The 14,639-nt window shown below is 38.3% G+C and overlaps 1 protein-coding gene across 3 annotated transcripts in view; it reads left to right on the top strand.

Moving 5' to 3' along the window:
• The window catches only part of CROT (Carnitine O-octanoyltransferase), a 99,750-nt gene that overhangs the window by 19,186 nt on the left and 65,925 nt on the right, over positions 1 to 14,639 (top strand). The window contains exon 1 of one of the 3 annotated variants that reach the window (XM_069840377.1): positions 4,966 to 5,090. The exons of the other annotated variants lie outside the window; for them this stretch is intronic. The gene's annotated coding sequence lies outside the window, so the exon portion shown is untranslated. Of the gene's footprint in view, positions 1 to 4,965; positions 5,091 to 14,639 lie in introns of those variants that run through there. 3 annotated transcript variants of the gene reach the window in all.

The raw sequence follows: 14,639 nt of genomic DNA on the forward strand, positions 1-14,639 counted from the left end.
GAGTTTTACAAGACTAAACATTAGCAATAATATCCACGACTACACAGGCTGGCTGTGAAAATGATTGCTATGTTTGGCTCAATATTTATGTTTGTGAGCAACTGTTTTCTATAATCAACTTTAATAAAGGCATCTGTTACTGATGATTCATTGCGATCAGCAGGGCTACTGTTCCTTTCAGCTGCCAACAGCATAAAACCTCGTTTTTTAAATAAAAATATAACAACATGATATTGTACATTTAAGTAGCTATAGAATTTCTATTATTTCTGTAAAATAAATATTTCTTTATTAATTAATAATAGTCCAAGATAGTTTTGCAAACACTGAACGGGAATTCATTTCATAAGCACTCGTAATAGTACTTTCTTTTTGTGTATATTTTGTACGAGATCACCCCTTCTTCCACTCCACCCTTATACAGAGCGCAGCTAATATCTGCATTCCGCTCATGAGCTGTGAGCCGGCTCGGAGAGCGCAAACCTTGTGCAGGCCTGTTCTAGGATAATATATTTGACGTTATTCTGAGTTTGGAACATTTCAAGTGAAATATCGTTTTAGTGTGACAGACTTTTATGAAGACGAATGGAAGACTACGAGAGACAATTCTAAGAAGCATTACATGTTTTGAAAAGTATTTCAGCTTTTGTACAGAAACTTCGAAAAGGCTTTGAAAGTAACTTAAATGGTAATTCCAGCTACCTCACAGCTCACAGACGGGCTGGGCTAGTCATAACTTATCGGGATTTGTATGCCCTAATTGTTGTTCACGATTCTTATGTCTTGGAGGCAACATGGCCCATGTCACATAACTCAACGCGTGAGGGAGGCTTGCACCGCAGGTGTCACCTCTTAATAACTGTTACTCTCTATACAAGCTTTGATTCGCCCGGACCCATCCCTCACTTGCGAATTCTGTGTTCCTTCGCTCACTTGCGAACTGTGTATTTTATCGCTCACTTGCGAACTGTGTATTTTATCGCTCACTTGCGAATTCTGTGTTCCTTCGCTCACTTGCGAACTGTGTATTTTATCGCTCACTTGCGAACTGTGTATTTTATCGCTCACTTGCGAATTCTGTGTTCCTTCGCTCACTTGCGAACTGTGTATTTTATCACTCACTTGCGAATTCTGTGCTTCTTCGCTCACTTGCGAACTGTGTATTATATCGCTCACTTGCGAATTCTGTGTTTCTTCCCTCACTTGCGAACTGTGTATTTTCTCGCTCACTTGCGAATTCTGTGTTCCTTCGCTCACTTGCGAACTGTGTATTTTCTCGCTCACTTGCGAATTCTGTGTTCCTTCGCTCACTTGCGAACTGTGAATTTTATCGCTCACTTGCGAATTCTGTGTTCCTTCGCTCACTTGCGAACTGTGTATTTTCACGCTCACTTGCGAACTGTGTATTTTCTCGCTCACTTGCGAACTGTGTATTTTCTCGCTCACTTGCGAATTCTGTGTTCCTTCGCTCACTTGCGAACTGTGTATTTTATCGCCCACATGCGAATTCTGTGTTCCTTCGCTCACTTGCGAGCTGTGTATTTTCTCGCTCACTTGCGAATTCTGTGTTCCTTCGCTCACTTGCGAACTGTGTATTTTCTCGCTCACTTGCGAATTCTGTGTTCCTTCGCTCACTTGCGAACTGTGTATTTTCTCGCTCACTTGCGAATTCTGTGTTTCTTCGCTCACTTGCGAACTGTGTATTTTATCGCTCACTTGCGAATTCTGTGTTCCTTCGCTCACTTGCGAACTGTGTATTTTATCGCCCACTTGCGAATTCTGTGTTCCTTCGCTCACTTGAGAACTGTGTATTTTATCGCCCACTTGCGAATTCTGTGTTCCTTCGCTCACTTGAGAATTGTGTATTTTATCGCTCACTTGCGAATTCTGTGTTCCTTCGCTCACTTGAGAACTGTGTATTTTATCGCCCACTTGCGAATTCTGTGTTCCTTCGCTCACTTGAGAATTGTGTATTTTATCGCTCACTTGCGAATTCTGTGTTCCTTCGCTCACTTGAGAATTGTGTATTTTATCGCTCACTTGCGAATTCTGTGTTCCTTCGCTCACTTGAGAACTGTGTATTTTATCGCCCACTTGCGAATTCTGTGTTCCTTCGCTCACTTGAGAATTGTGTATTTTATCGCCAACTTGCGAATTCTGTGTTCCTTCGCTCACTTGAGAACTGTGTATTTTATCGCCCACTTGCGAATTCTGTGTTCCTTCGCTCACTTGAGAACTGTGTATTTTATCGCCCACTTGCGAATTCTGTGTTCCTTCGCTCACTTGAGAATTGTGTATTTTATCGCTCACTTGCGAATTCTGTGTTCCTTCGCTCACTTGAGAATTGTGTATTTTATCGCCCACTTGCGAATTCTGTGTTCCTTCGCTCACTTGAGAATTGTGTATTTTATCGCCCACTTGCGAATTCTGTGTTCCTTCGCTCACTTGAGAATTGTGTATTTTATCACTCGCGAATTCTGTGTTCCTTCGCTCACTTGAGAATTGTGTATTTTATCGCCCACTTGCGAATTCTGTGTTCCTTCGCTCACTTGAGAATTGTGTATTTTATCGCCCACTTGCGAATTCTGTGTTCCTTCGCTCACTTGAGAACTGTGTATTTTATCGCCCACTTGCGAATTCTGTGTTCCTTCGCTCACTTGAGAATTGTGTATTTTATCGCTCACTTGCGAATTCTGTGTTCCTTCGCTCACTTGAGAACTGTGTATTTTATCGCCCACTTGCGAATTTTGTGTTCCTTCGCTCACTTGAGAATTGTGTATTTTATCGCTCACTTGCGAATTCTGTGTTCCTTCGCTCACTTGAGAATTGTGTATTTTATCGCTCACTTGCGAATTCTGTGTTCCTTCGCTCACTTGAGAACTGTGTATTTTATCGCCCACTTGCGAATTCTGTGTTCCTTCGCTCACTTGAGAATTGTGTATTTTATCGCCAACTTGCGAATTCTGTGTTCCTTCGCTCACTTGAGAACTGTGTATTTTATCGCCCACTTGCGAATTCTGTGTTCCTTCGCTCACTTGGGAATTGTGTATTTTATCACTCACTTGCGAATTCTGTGTTCCTTCGCTCACTTGAGAATTGTGTATTTTATCGCCCACTTGCGAATTCTGTGTTCCTTCGCTCACTTGAGAATTGTGTATTTTATCGCCCACTTGCGAATTCTGTGTTCCTTCGCTCACTTGAGAACTGTGTATTTTATCGCCCACTTGCGAATTCTGTGTTCCTTCGCTCACTTGAGAATTGTGTATTTTATCGCTCACTTGCGAATTCTGTGTTCCTTCGCTCACTTGAGAATTGTGTATTTTATCGCTCACTTGCGAATTCTGTGTTCCTTCGCTCACTTGAGAACTGTGTATTTTATCGCCCACTTGCGAATTCTGTGTTCCTTCGCTCACTTGAGAATTGTGTATTTTATCGCCAACTTGCGAATTCTGTGTTCCTTCGCTCACTTGAGAACTGTGTATTTTATCGCCCACTTGCGAATTCTGTGTTCCTTCGCTCACTTGAGAACTGTGTATTTTATCGCCCACTTGCGAATTCTGTGTTCCTTCGCTCACTTGAGAATTGTGTATTTTATCGCTCACTTGCGAATTCTGTGTTCCTTCGCTCACTTGAGAACTGTGTATTTTATCGCCCACTTGCGAATTCTGTGTTTCTTCGCTCACTTGAGAACTGTGTATTTTATCGCCCACTTGCGAATTCTGTGTTCCTTCGCTCACTTGAGAATTGTGTATTTTATCGCCCACTTGCGAATTCTGTGTTCCTTCGCTCACTTGCGAACTGTATTTTCTCGCTCACTTGCGAATTCTGTGTTCCTTCGCTCAGTTGCGAACTGTGTATTTTATCGCCCACTTGCGAATTCTGTGTTCCTTCGCTCACTTCCGAACTGTGTATTTTATCGCCCACTTGCGAATTCTGTGTTCCTTCGCTCACTTGCGAACTGTGTATTTTTTCGCTCACTTGCGAATTCTGTGTTCCTTCGCTCACTTGCGAACTGTGTATTTTCTCGCTCACTTGCGAATTCTGTGTTTCTTCCCTCACTTGCGAACTGTGTATTTTATCGCTCACTTGCGAATTCTGTGTTTCTTCCTTCACTTGCGAACTGTGTATTTTATCGCTCACTTGCGAATTCTGTGTTCCTTCGCTCACTTGCGAACTCTGTATTTATTCGCTCACTTGCGAATGCTGTGTTCCTTCGCTCACTTGCGAACTCTGTATTTATTCGCTCACTTGCGAATGCTGTGTTCCTTCGCTCACTTGCGAACTCTGTATTTATTCGCTCACTTGCGAATGCTGTGTTCCTTCGCTCACTTGCGAACTCTGTATTTATTCGCTCACTTGCGAATGCTGTGTTCCTTCGCTCACTTGCGAACTCTGTATTTATTCGCTCACTTGCGAATGCTGTGTTCCTTCGCTCACTTGCGAACTCTGTATTTATTCGCTCACTTGCGAATGCTGTGTTCCTTCGCTCACTTGCGAACTCTGTATTTATTCGCTCACTTGCGAATTCTGTGTTCCTTCGCTCACTTGCGAACTCTGTATTTATTCGCTCACTTGCGAATGCTGTGTTCCTTCGCTCACTTGCGAACTCTGTATTTATTCGCTCACTTGCGAATTCTGTGTTCCTTCGCTCACTTGCGAACTCTGTATTTATTCGCTCACTTGCGAATGTTGTGTTCCTTCGCTCACTTGCGAACTCTGTATTTTCTCGCTCACTTGCGAATTCTGTGTTTCTTCGCTCACTTGCGTATTCTGTATTTTCTGACGCGCAATCTGCACTAGTCGACGCTAACATTTTGTAACTTTGTATCTGTCCTCATTTATCGACTTAAATTCTGTGGCTAAGCTTCAGCTATCATTTCGGCCTGATATCATTAGAACCGTTAATAAACGTCAGCTAGCACAGTAATCCTTCGATTTATTTCTTCAACTCAACTCGTCTTCCAACATCTGGGGTCTTCGCCGGTACTTCGAAGATTACGTACAACCTACGTTTCTGAAGAGAGTCCGTCGATCCTGGGACTGCAGCCTGGGACACGACAATTATTAATTAAATGCGCAACAGAATAAAGGTAGTAATTTACCCTAGTACAATAGAATAACCCTCTTTCTTATCTTAGAACTGTCTTATAAATCTCTGCTATCATGACGTTGGAACAACCTAATAAATATCTACAGTCATGAAGTTCGTACACGACATTCGTATCGTAAACATACCTGTTCTGTTGTAGAAAAGTTTATCAACATACGATAAGGTGGATAAGAAGTTTATTTCTCTATTCCTGTAATAATGGAACAGAATTCCCAAGTACTAAAAAGTGTTTTCCTTCAGTCTCGAAGCTATTGTATGTTCGCTCGGAGAAAAACCAGAGGGTGGGCGCTGAATGCAGAAGGCCACACAAGTTACTGCTGTTTCTTTCGTTGCGCGCAGAGGTAAACATTACATAGTTGCCAGGTTTGTAACGACTTGGAGTGTACATAGTTTGCATCATCTGTTTAGTTTGCTTAGTGTACATTAAAATGAGTTAGATATATGGCAGCTATCGGCATCTGTTGGGAGAGAGTTCGCAACATAGTGATGACGACAATAATTGTAATGTTTGTACTTCTATTGGAAGACATCATTCTTAGGGCTAGGATTTTGATGAAATTTCATCTTTTTTTTTCTAGTAAACCAGAAACATAGCTGCTTTAAGACCCATTTACAATGAGAATTAAACATAACCGTAACATAAACACAGAAGTTTGCGCCCAGGCTACCAAATGGGATCATTCACAATGATTCACATAAGCATTGACATAAACATTACCGTAAGACGTTAACATGAAAGTTTGCGAACTCCAAACTTTCATGCTTATGCTTATGTGATTTGCAAACAGAACACAATCGTGGAGCGCTGAAGTATACGACAGAATATGAGGAAATGGCGTCGTTGTTATGTTTCCATGGTTACCAAGTATGTTTGCTGTAATGTTTATGTTCCCATCGTGAATGATGGTATGACTTCATGATTTTACCTCAACGTTTATATTCTTAAGTTAACGCTTACGTTATGTTTAATTTTCATTGTGAATGAGCCTTTAGTATTACTATGTTATGTGATAAACTAAGTATTTTAAAACATATTGTTAGGGCATTTTTTTTTGCATTTTTTACCTCTTACAACTCATAAGGGCTTTTTTGTTTTATTCGGTCATTTTTGGGGTATATTCATTTAATTTTGGCCCTAAATCCCCATTATTAATGTAAAATATTATTTACTTCCTTTGAGTCCACACCTGTGGAGTAACGGTCAGCGCGTCTGGCCGCGAAACCAGGTGGCCCGGGTTCGAATCCCGGTCGGGGCAAGTTACCTGGTTGAGGTTTTTTCCGGGGTTTTCCCTCAACCCAATACGAGCAAATGCTGGGTAACTTTCGGTGCTGGACCCCGGACTCATTTCACCAGCATTATCACCTTCATATCATTCAGACGCTAAATAACCTAGATGTTGATACAGCGTCGTAAAATAACCGAATAAAATAATAAATTTACTTCCTTTGATATTTTCTCTACATATTTTTTTTTCAATTAATACTCATTATTTTGTATAATATTTTAATCGTTTTCTACACAAATATTGTTATTTTAACGTAGTACACCCCTACGTAATGGATTAGTCCAACCACCCCTTCAATGTAGACTCCTCTATACCTGCTAGTTCCGGATAGTGGCCTTGTGGTGGACTATATGGAACTACATCAGGTAAAATAATTAATTAAAGTGTACTACTTAGAAAAATTATGTAAAATTAAATGAGCTTGAATGTTGGTACTAGAATTTAATTTAATTACTAATCTAAATATTAATATTTCTGCTAAGTCAATTATCTAATATCAATTTTTAGGGCATTTTAAGGGCATTTTTGAAAGATTTTTAGTTCATAAATGCATTGTTTTTAGGACATTTTTTCATGATTTATAGGTCATTAAAATCCTATCCCTATTCATTAGAGGGGCAAGCTGCACATATTATAAAAAATGTTTAACTATTTTTCAGTGAAGAAGGCAAATGTAATTCACCAATTGCTAAAACTGTTTCAAGATCATTAGTGAAGAAAATAATTTCTATCAATATAACCGAGCATAACGCTCCTAAAAAGAAAACTCAGACTGCATTACAAACAGTTACGAAATTCAAGAAACTTGATGATTTCGGACGTAATATAATACGACGTATCATTTTAAATGCAGTGCAAGAAAAACCACAAAGCATACATTGTGAACTGCTGTATTGGTAAAAAAAAATATTATATGACTCAATTGTTAAAGGTTATATTATTCTGAAATTTGTGAAATTAACAAATTTATTATGTTAACTGTATAAAAGAATAAAAATATTATTATATGACTCAAATAAATATACTTTTTTTTTTTTTTTTCATTTTTAGAAAATGAGTCTGAGAGACCCAACCCGTGCAGTTACGTAACTTTTCATAACTGGCGGGTTAATAATAATAATAATAATAATAATAATAATAATAATAGGCTAACAAAAACGACAAATGTTAGTAGTGAAAATAAACATAGATAAGGTAACCGGGGGTAATAAGGCCCTATTGTGCTTCAGAGTTTGAACTTTATAGTTCAGGGACTTCTATGAACTTGTGGGCGTTTCCACGTATTTATTTCATGGGCGTTATTTCCTGCTCTGTTACTTCGCGCCAATTTTAATTTATGGAGTGCCCATATGCTCATTAGCGAAAGTTTCACGGTAGCCCCAAACTTCTTAATGTTTACACAATAACGTGCATTTAATATTATATTATAGTCCTACCATCGGATCTGTGCCCCCGTAAGATATGCGAACTGAACCTTAATTCCTTTTCGGCCTCGGCAATTCATTTCTCTCCCTGTATTCCTATTTCTCTCTTTCTCTCCCCCACTACTCACAATTTTGAGCCTTCTTGCGGGACAGTTTATTTGCACTTGCAGTCCAGTGTTGTCAACTCAACATGAATACTGTAGCATGGAGTGGTGAAAGAAATATTATTAAGCAAGTAATAGCATTTTGCATAAGTCAATCAGCGTCATTAGACCTACTTAAATTAAATTATGAATAAGTAATAATTAACTTTACAGTATTATAAGCAATATTCAAGAGACATGACACTGTTTGACGGAAGTTTGGCAATATCCCTATTTGGCAAGGTTCGTGGCCTGCTGTTTGACGTAGTGGGAGAGAAACGGGTGGAATGGGGTGAGTAGATACGTTAACTTTTCCAAGAATGACGACAGCGCTGAAGGGGCATAGATCCGATGGTCCGACAATAATAACACACAGTAAAACGATTAAATATCAACTTAAATTTTGCAAAATTTTATGAATAAAGCAGAAATAATCACACATAACTTGTTGCCACCAGTCAGCTACAAACAAGAACGAGAATCTAATTTCTTTACACCTCACTCGAATGCAAGAAGAAACAGGTCTTAAGAGCTGTTGCTCTTTTTTGCAAAAGTGTGTAATTAATGGCAAAATTAGGTAGTGGGCCTTATAACATGCTGGGCCTTAATACCCCCAGGTACCTTAGTAAGTCGGACGTTTAAGTGACGTACTCCAATAGATGTCGCAACACTGCTTCCTTAGTCGCGTATCGAGTTGTGTAACAACCACCACAGCTACGGTAGCTTACTCACTTATTGCACCTCTTCCCCTGGTTTTTCTCCGAGCGAACGTACAATAGACGTTCTAAGCTGGTGTTAGAAAAGTCGATTTCTCTTGAAAAATAATTTAACTCTGTTTGTGTGAACTGTGGAGGTATACTTGGCTCGGAAACATGACGGCCTTCCCTCATCCCCTTCACCAGTTAACTGCAGGCACGCGCAAGGGATAAACCCTTAGCCGAGTTGCCAATTCTTGAAGTCATTGTGATTTACGAACGTTTTTCAAACTGTGTTCCGTGAAACCGCGATTTTCAGTGAGAATATATTATCTTTGTAAATATACCTTAATTTGTAATTACTAAAACAAAATTGGTGTAAAAATGAACAAACTTATTTTAAAAACACTTTATATTTATATTTTCACTAACATGTTTTGCCTAAATAAACAAAAAAATGCAGACTTCTATAATAAGTGTTAAATTCTCATGTTATTGAAGTTCCAGAATTTTATACTTAATTAAGAATGTTGCGCCGGTAAAATTTTCTGAAACTGTGATCATTGAATAGTTATAGAATGTATAGTACAAAAGAGTAAAGTTAGATTTTATCAGCTTCGCCTTGGGTGATAATTTCCACGAACGCATAAAATCTGTTTACTCTAGTGTGCTATACAATATTTTATTCATTACTGGTATGTAAATTTAATTTTAAATTGTAGAGCTTTTCTTTGTAATGTGTTGTTGGCGAAGAAGTTCATTTTACTATTGCTAATATGTTGATTGTCATGTAGAGTGATTTAAAAACATTTAATTCACTGCTGTAAGTTAGAAAAGTTTTAAGCACTGCTGTGAATAATGTCATTATTTAGGTTGCTAAGGACGGTGTTGCTGTTGGCGATATCTCTTTCGCGTACTGTTCACACACTGTTCGGCGAAGTAAATCACGTATAAAATCGTCTATCTTACCGAATTCTGTTTTAATTTGTTTATTTTCTCTTTAGTTGGTGAACCGTAATTCTTAATTTCTATGCCCATATATCCAACTCCGCCGGTTGCGTCCGATGTTAAGTGATTAAGATTTATACTTATTAAACTGCCTGAACTTTCGATTACTTTATGGATAGAATTTCTAACGTTAGACACAATTTTAACACTTTGTTTTCTTAGCTACGCTCCTCTGCAAATAAGATATTCTGTTTTCTTCGACGGTGTTATTTGTTGTTCTTGTCGCGATGGTCCTGGATTTTCAGGTGTATCAGGAGGCCTGGCTGCGGATCATCTGCTCCAACACTCATTAATCATGGCTGGAATAAATTAGACATATTGAAGCGCACAACGGTATAAAACAACACGTCAACAAAGACACTGAGGATGGGTGAAACCCAACAGGTAGAGGCAATGACTGCTAGATTCGGCAATGCTGGGATCTATTGTATTTCTGCCACGCGGCTAGGGGTTGAGTAGAGGATGGGGGTTTATGAGGGATTACCAATTCCAAGAAGAGTGGCCGTCATGTTTCCGAGCCAAGTATAGATGTAAGGCTTCAAGTTCGACAGTAGGTTGGAGGTCAATGTCTGATGTCAACTTTCATGGTGGAGCTTGAATTGCTTTCACCGTCAAGGCTTTGAGGTCAAGAAAGAACTAGAAGTTAGACGAATTGTAGAATCCAAATTAGTAGGATGTTATAGTACTGCAACATTCATTAGTGTTCTGCCCAAGGGCAGGTCTTTCACTCCAAACCCAGCTTTCTCCAATCTTTCCTATTTTCTGCCTTCCTCTTTGTCTCCTCATATGATCCCTAGGCTATATCTTTTTTTTTTTTGCTTGGTTATTTAACGACGCTATATCAACTACGAGGTTGTTTAGCATCGATGCCATTGGTGATAGCGACATTTGCTTTACGGTTGGGAAAACCTCGGAAAAAATGTCTATCATCTGATATCTTCTTCTGCCCCGAACTCTTCTCCCGTTCACAATTCCTTCCAGTTCATCCTTCAGAAGGCAGTTTCTTCTCAGCCAGTGACCCAACCAATTTCTTTTCCTCTCCCTGATCAATTTCAGTATCATTTTTCTTCACCCATTTTTTTCAGCACAGCTTCGTTTCTTATTCTGTCTGTCCACTTCACACGTTCCATTCTTCTCCATATCCACATTTTAAGTGCTTCTATTCGTTTCATTTCACTTCGTCGTAATGTCCATGTTTCTGCCCCAAACAGTGCCACACTCCATACAAAGCACTTCACTAGTCTCTTCCTTAGTTCTTTTTCCAGAGATCCGCAGAAGATGCTGTTTTTTGTATTAAAAGCTTCCTTGGCCATTGCTATCCTCCTTTTGACTTCCTGGCAGAAGCTCATGTTACTGCTTATAGTACACCCCAAGTATTTGAATCTGTCCACTTGCTCTACTGCCTCATTTAGAATTATCATGTTTATCTTCTGTATTTTTTTTCGTATGATCATGGTCTTCGTCTTGTTTGCATTTATCTTCATCCCATACTGCTCACAGCTGTCATTTAACTCCAGTAGCATAGCCTTTAGTATCATCTCCTCTTTTGCTAACAACGCCATATCATCAGCAAATCTTATGCACTTTATTCTTCTTCCTCCTACTATCACTCCTCCCATGTTCTGAAAACAGTTCTATACTAAACCCACCAAGTAGATGTTGAACAGGGTAGGTGATAAAGGACATCCTTGTCGCACTCCTCTCCCAATTTCAATTCCCTCTCACATTTCTTCTCCTGTCCTGACTTTGACTCGTTTCATATAAAGATTACCGAACAGTCTCCTCTCTTTCCAATCCACACCAATTTTCTTCAGGATCCCCATCAGTTTATTCCAATCCACTCTGTCAAAAGCCTTTTCTAAGCCTACATATACCACATACACTTCTTTATTCTTCTCTAGGTATCTTTCTCCGATTGTTCGTAGCAGTCCAATTGCATCTCTCGTACCTTTTCCCTCCCTGAAGCCAAACTGCTCTTCTTCCAACTGTTCTTCCAGTTTAGAATATAAACGTCGATTCAGTATTCGAAGGAGAATTTTCGCCTAGTGCGATATTAGGAGACAGTGTTGATTTCAATACCGAAGAAAAATAATGCCAAAAAATGTAAAGAGTTCAGGGCTATAGCATTGTTATCCTTTGTTATTACTCAACGTTGCTCGAACAAAAGTATGAATATATGTTACATACAACATTGGGATACGAAACTGAACTATTTTAGCTTGCTATGAATCAACTGCCTTTCTTTTCAAATGTCAGTATATGAAAAAAAGCGCAGTCTATTGTTTATCTTGATATTCAAGTTTTATACGGAAAAAAAGACAGACTAAGGTAATACGCCGCTATTTTTGCTGTAACTTGCGTGTTTAAAGTAAATAAATCTAAATACCTCATTTATTATTGTTTTTAGAACAATGTCACATAACAGAAGTTGCTTTAAAATGTTTACAAGTTTTATTTTACACAACATTTTAATAAAAATGATATTTAACGACATATTATATGAGTTATAAAATAACACTGCGTTCTATGCCAGTGTTGCCTCGATAAGATAACCTGTACCTAATAGTAAAACTGTAATCTAAATTTGTCTCGTAATTTTCGCTTTTGGAAAAATAATAATTGGTGTAAACATGTGTAATGAACTGTCCTGAAACGGAACATCACATTCTTGGATTTTTGCTTTTATGTCTGTTTGTCTCTCTGTCAGTAGGTTTTATTTTTTACCCTTTCACTCAATAATGACTGAACAGATTTCTACGAAAATTGGTATGGAAAATAAGTTAGATCCCACTAAATATAACTTCGAAAATAATTCAGGAGCAAACGACTTACAATTACTTACAATAAGCTAATTGTTCAGTAATAACCAGGCTTCGAGACTTCGGACCCAATGGAGTAGTTCAGTGGGAAATCAGCATAATGGGGTACAGTGGGTGGGGATACTGTAGAATGAATGCCAACAAATAGCCTATGCAAAGAAAAACACTCTAGATTTGAAGGTTCTGACGAATAATTTGGTTTTCATACAAACTCATTTTCAAACTGTGTCTGAAACTATTACACGGTTAGAAAAGTCAGAGCAAGAGATGCCGGAAGCCCTCAAATTAGTTGAGGAAATGACACAGAGAATTAATGAGACACCAAGTACACCGGTTACTGAACGCGTAAAACAGAAGTGGAAATCAATTTTATGTAAAAATAACGGATATGGAGCATTGTGTAATATAAACAGCAAATTAGTGGACATAGAGTCACGCGAGAATAAAGGACTGTCTCTTAGAGACTGCAATGATGTTAGGTTTTTTCGTTTTGCTCCCATCACGTCATGCGACGTAGAGCGCAGCTTTTCACAGTACAAACTGTGTTTGGTAGATAACCGAAAAAGATTTACGTTTGAGACACTGAAAATGTATCTTGTAGTACATTGCAATTCGGTACTGTACTACACTTCCTAAAGACGACCAATAGGATAAATGAAAAAATTTAAATTGCTACGTGTTCATTGCTCCATTAACACTGTGTATAATTAAACACAAATGCTTATAAAAGACAGAAGAATAAATGCTTTTCACATTCTTTTGACATTGTCATTGTGTAATGTATATTTACTTTCAGAATGTACATATGTGTGTGTTCCCCATACTATCGTACTCTATTCTAAATAGCAACGTTGTTACATGAACATATCTCTACCTTTCACTACCTGCAGCGAGTCAACAACCTATAGTACATGCAGAGTAAACTTATTGTATCGGGTCCCAAGTTCGAAGCCTGTTTATAACAAAGCTGTACTTGAATATACAATACATTGATAGTTACTTTATTTGTAACAAGTACAGGGATGCACACAGGTATGCCTAATTAATAATATTATTAGCTGAGAGAATAACATTCGAATCATAAAGTCTTAAATATACCCGTGATACGATCTGTAATCTAACAGTGTATTCCAATTCCCCAGTGCTGAAAAAACAGATGGCATCACGACGTTACGAATTTAAGCGATGACGTCATTTATGGTCCAGCGCAGGCGCGGCAATACCATGAGCTTGTAGAGGTCGTGACTGTGTCCATCAATCGCCATCAATGAATGTGATTGGTTCTTGTCTGTAATATTTTCCTTCAACTTTCCAAATTGTCACTACATCATCCCTTTAAATGTAACTAAATGAAACCTTTGTTACGTTTTTCGAATCTGTTGGCGAATCCTCTGCCTCACCTCATCTCACTACATATCGACAAAAAATAGTAAAAAAATTGAAATTGTAAAAAAAAAAAAAATAAAAAAAAAAGGTAAAAAATTGTAATTGTAATCTTGCAAAATTTTGACTTGTTCGACATCTCAAAGCTCCATTGCTAATGTGAAATATATAGAATACAATAAATGAAATGAAATGGAATTGGTGATAGTGAGATGTATTTGGCGAGGTGAGACCAGGATTCGCAATAAATTACTTGACGTTCGCCTTACGGCAGGGCTGGGCACCGGGAGCGATTCCAAATCGACGCTCCTGAAATGGACTGTACCAGCATCTTCAAATTAATAAAGTCTGTCTATATTATATAACTAGCCGTACCCGTGCGCTCCGCTGCACCCGTTAGAAATAAATATAAAGTAATTACATAACCAAAATAGGACATTTGACCCAGGGAACATTCGTGTTTGATAGAGGGATAAATCGTTTAATATGTTACTTAATTTAAATTGTATTTAAATAATTAAAATGCGATCATTTTGGTCCAGAGACCACTCATTTGGTGCAATGACAATTCCTTTAACATGTTTCTTAATTTTTATTACATGCATCCATACTTTAATGATGACTGACATATCATTTAGATTTAATGTGTATACTTTATTTTACTTGCTATATGTTTCCATTGAATTATGATAACTTAATTTTAACCCTTGTTTTCTACGTATTCAGTAAATGGCGCTTGGGCCACTATGGTTCTGAACCCTTCAAATAACT

This window comes from Periplaneta americana, chromosome 11, assembly GCF_040183065.1.
Source record: "Periplaneta americana isolate PAMFEO1 chromosome 11, P.americana_PAMFEO1_priV1, whole genome shotgun sequence".
NCBI lineage: Eukaryota > Metazoa > Arthropoda > Insecta > Blattodea > Blattidae > Periplaneta > Periplaneta americana.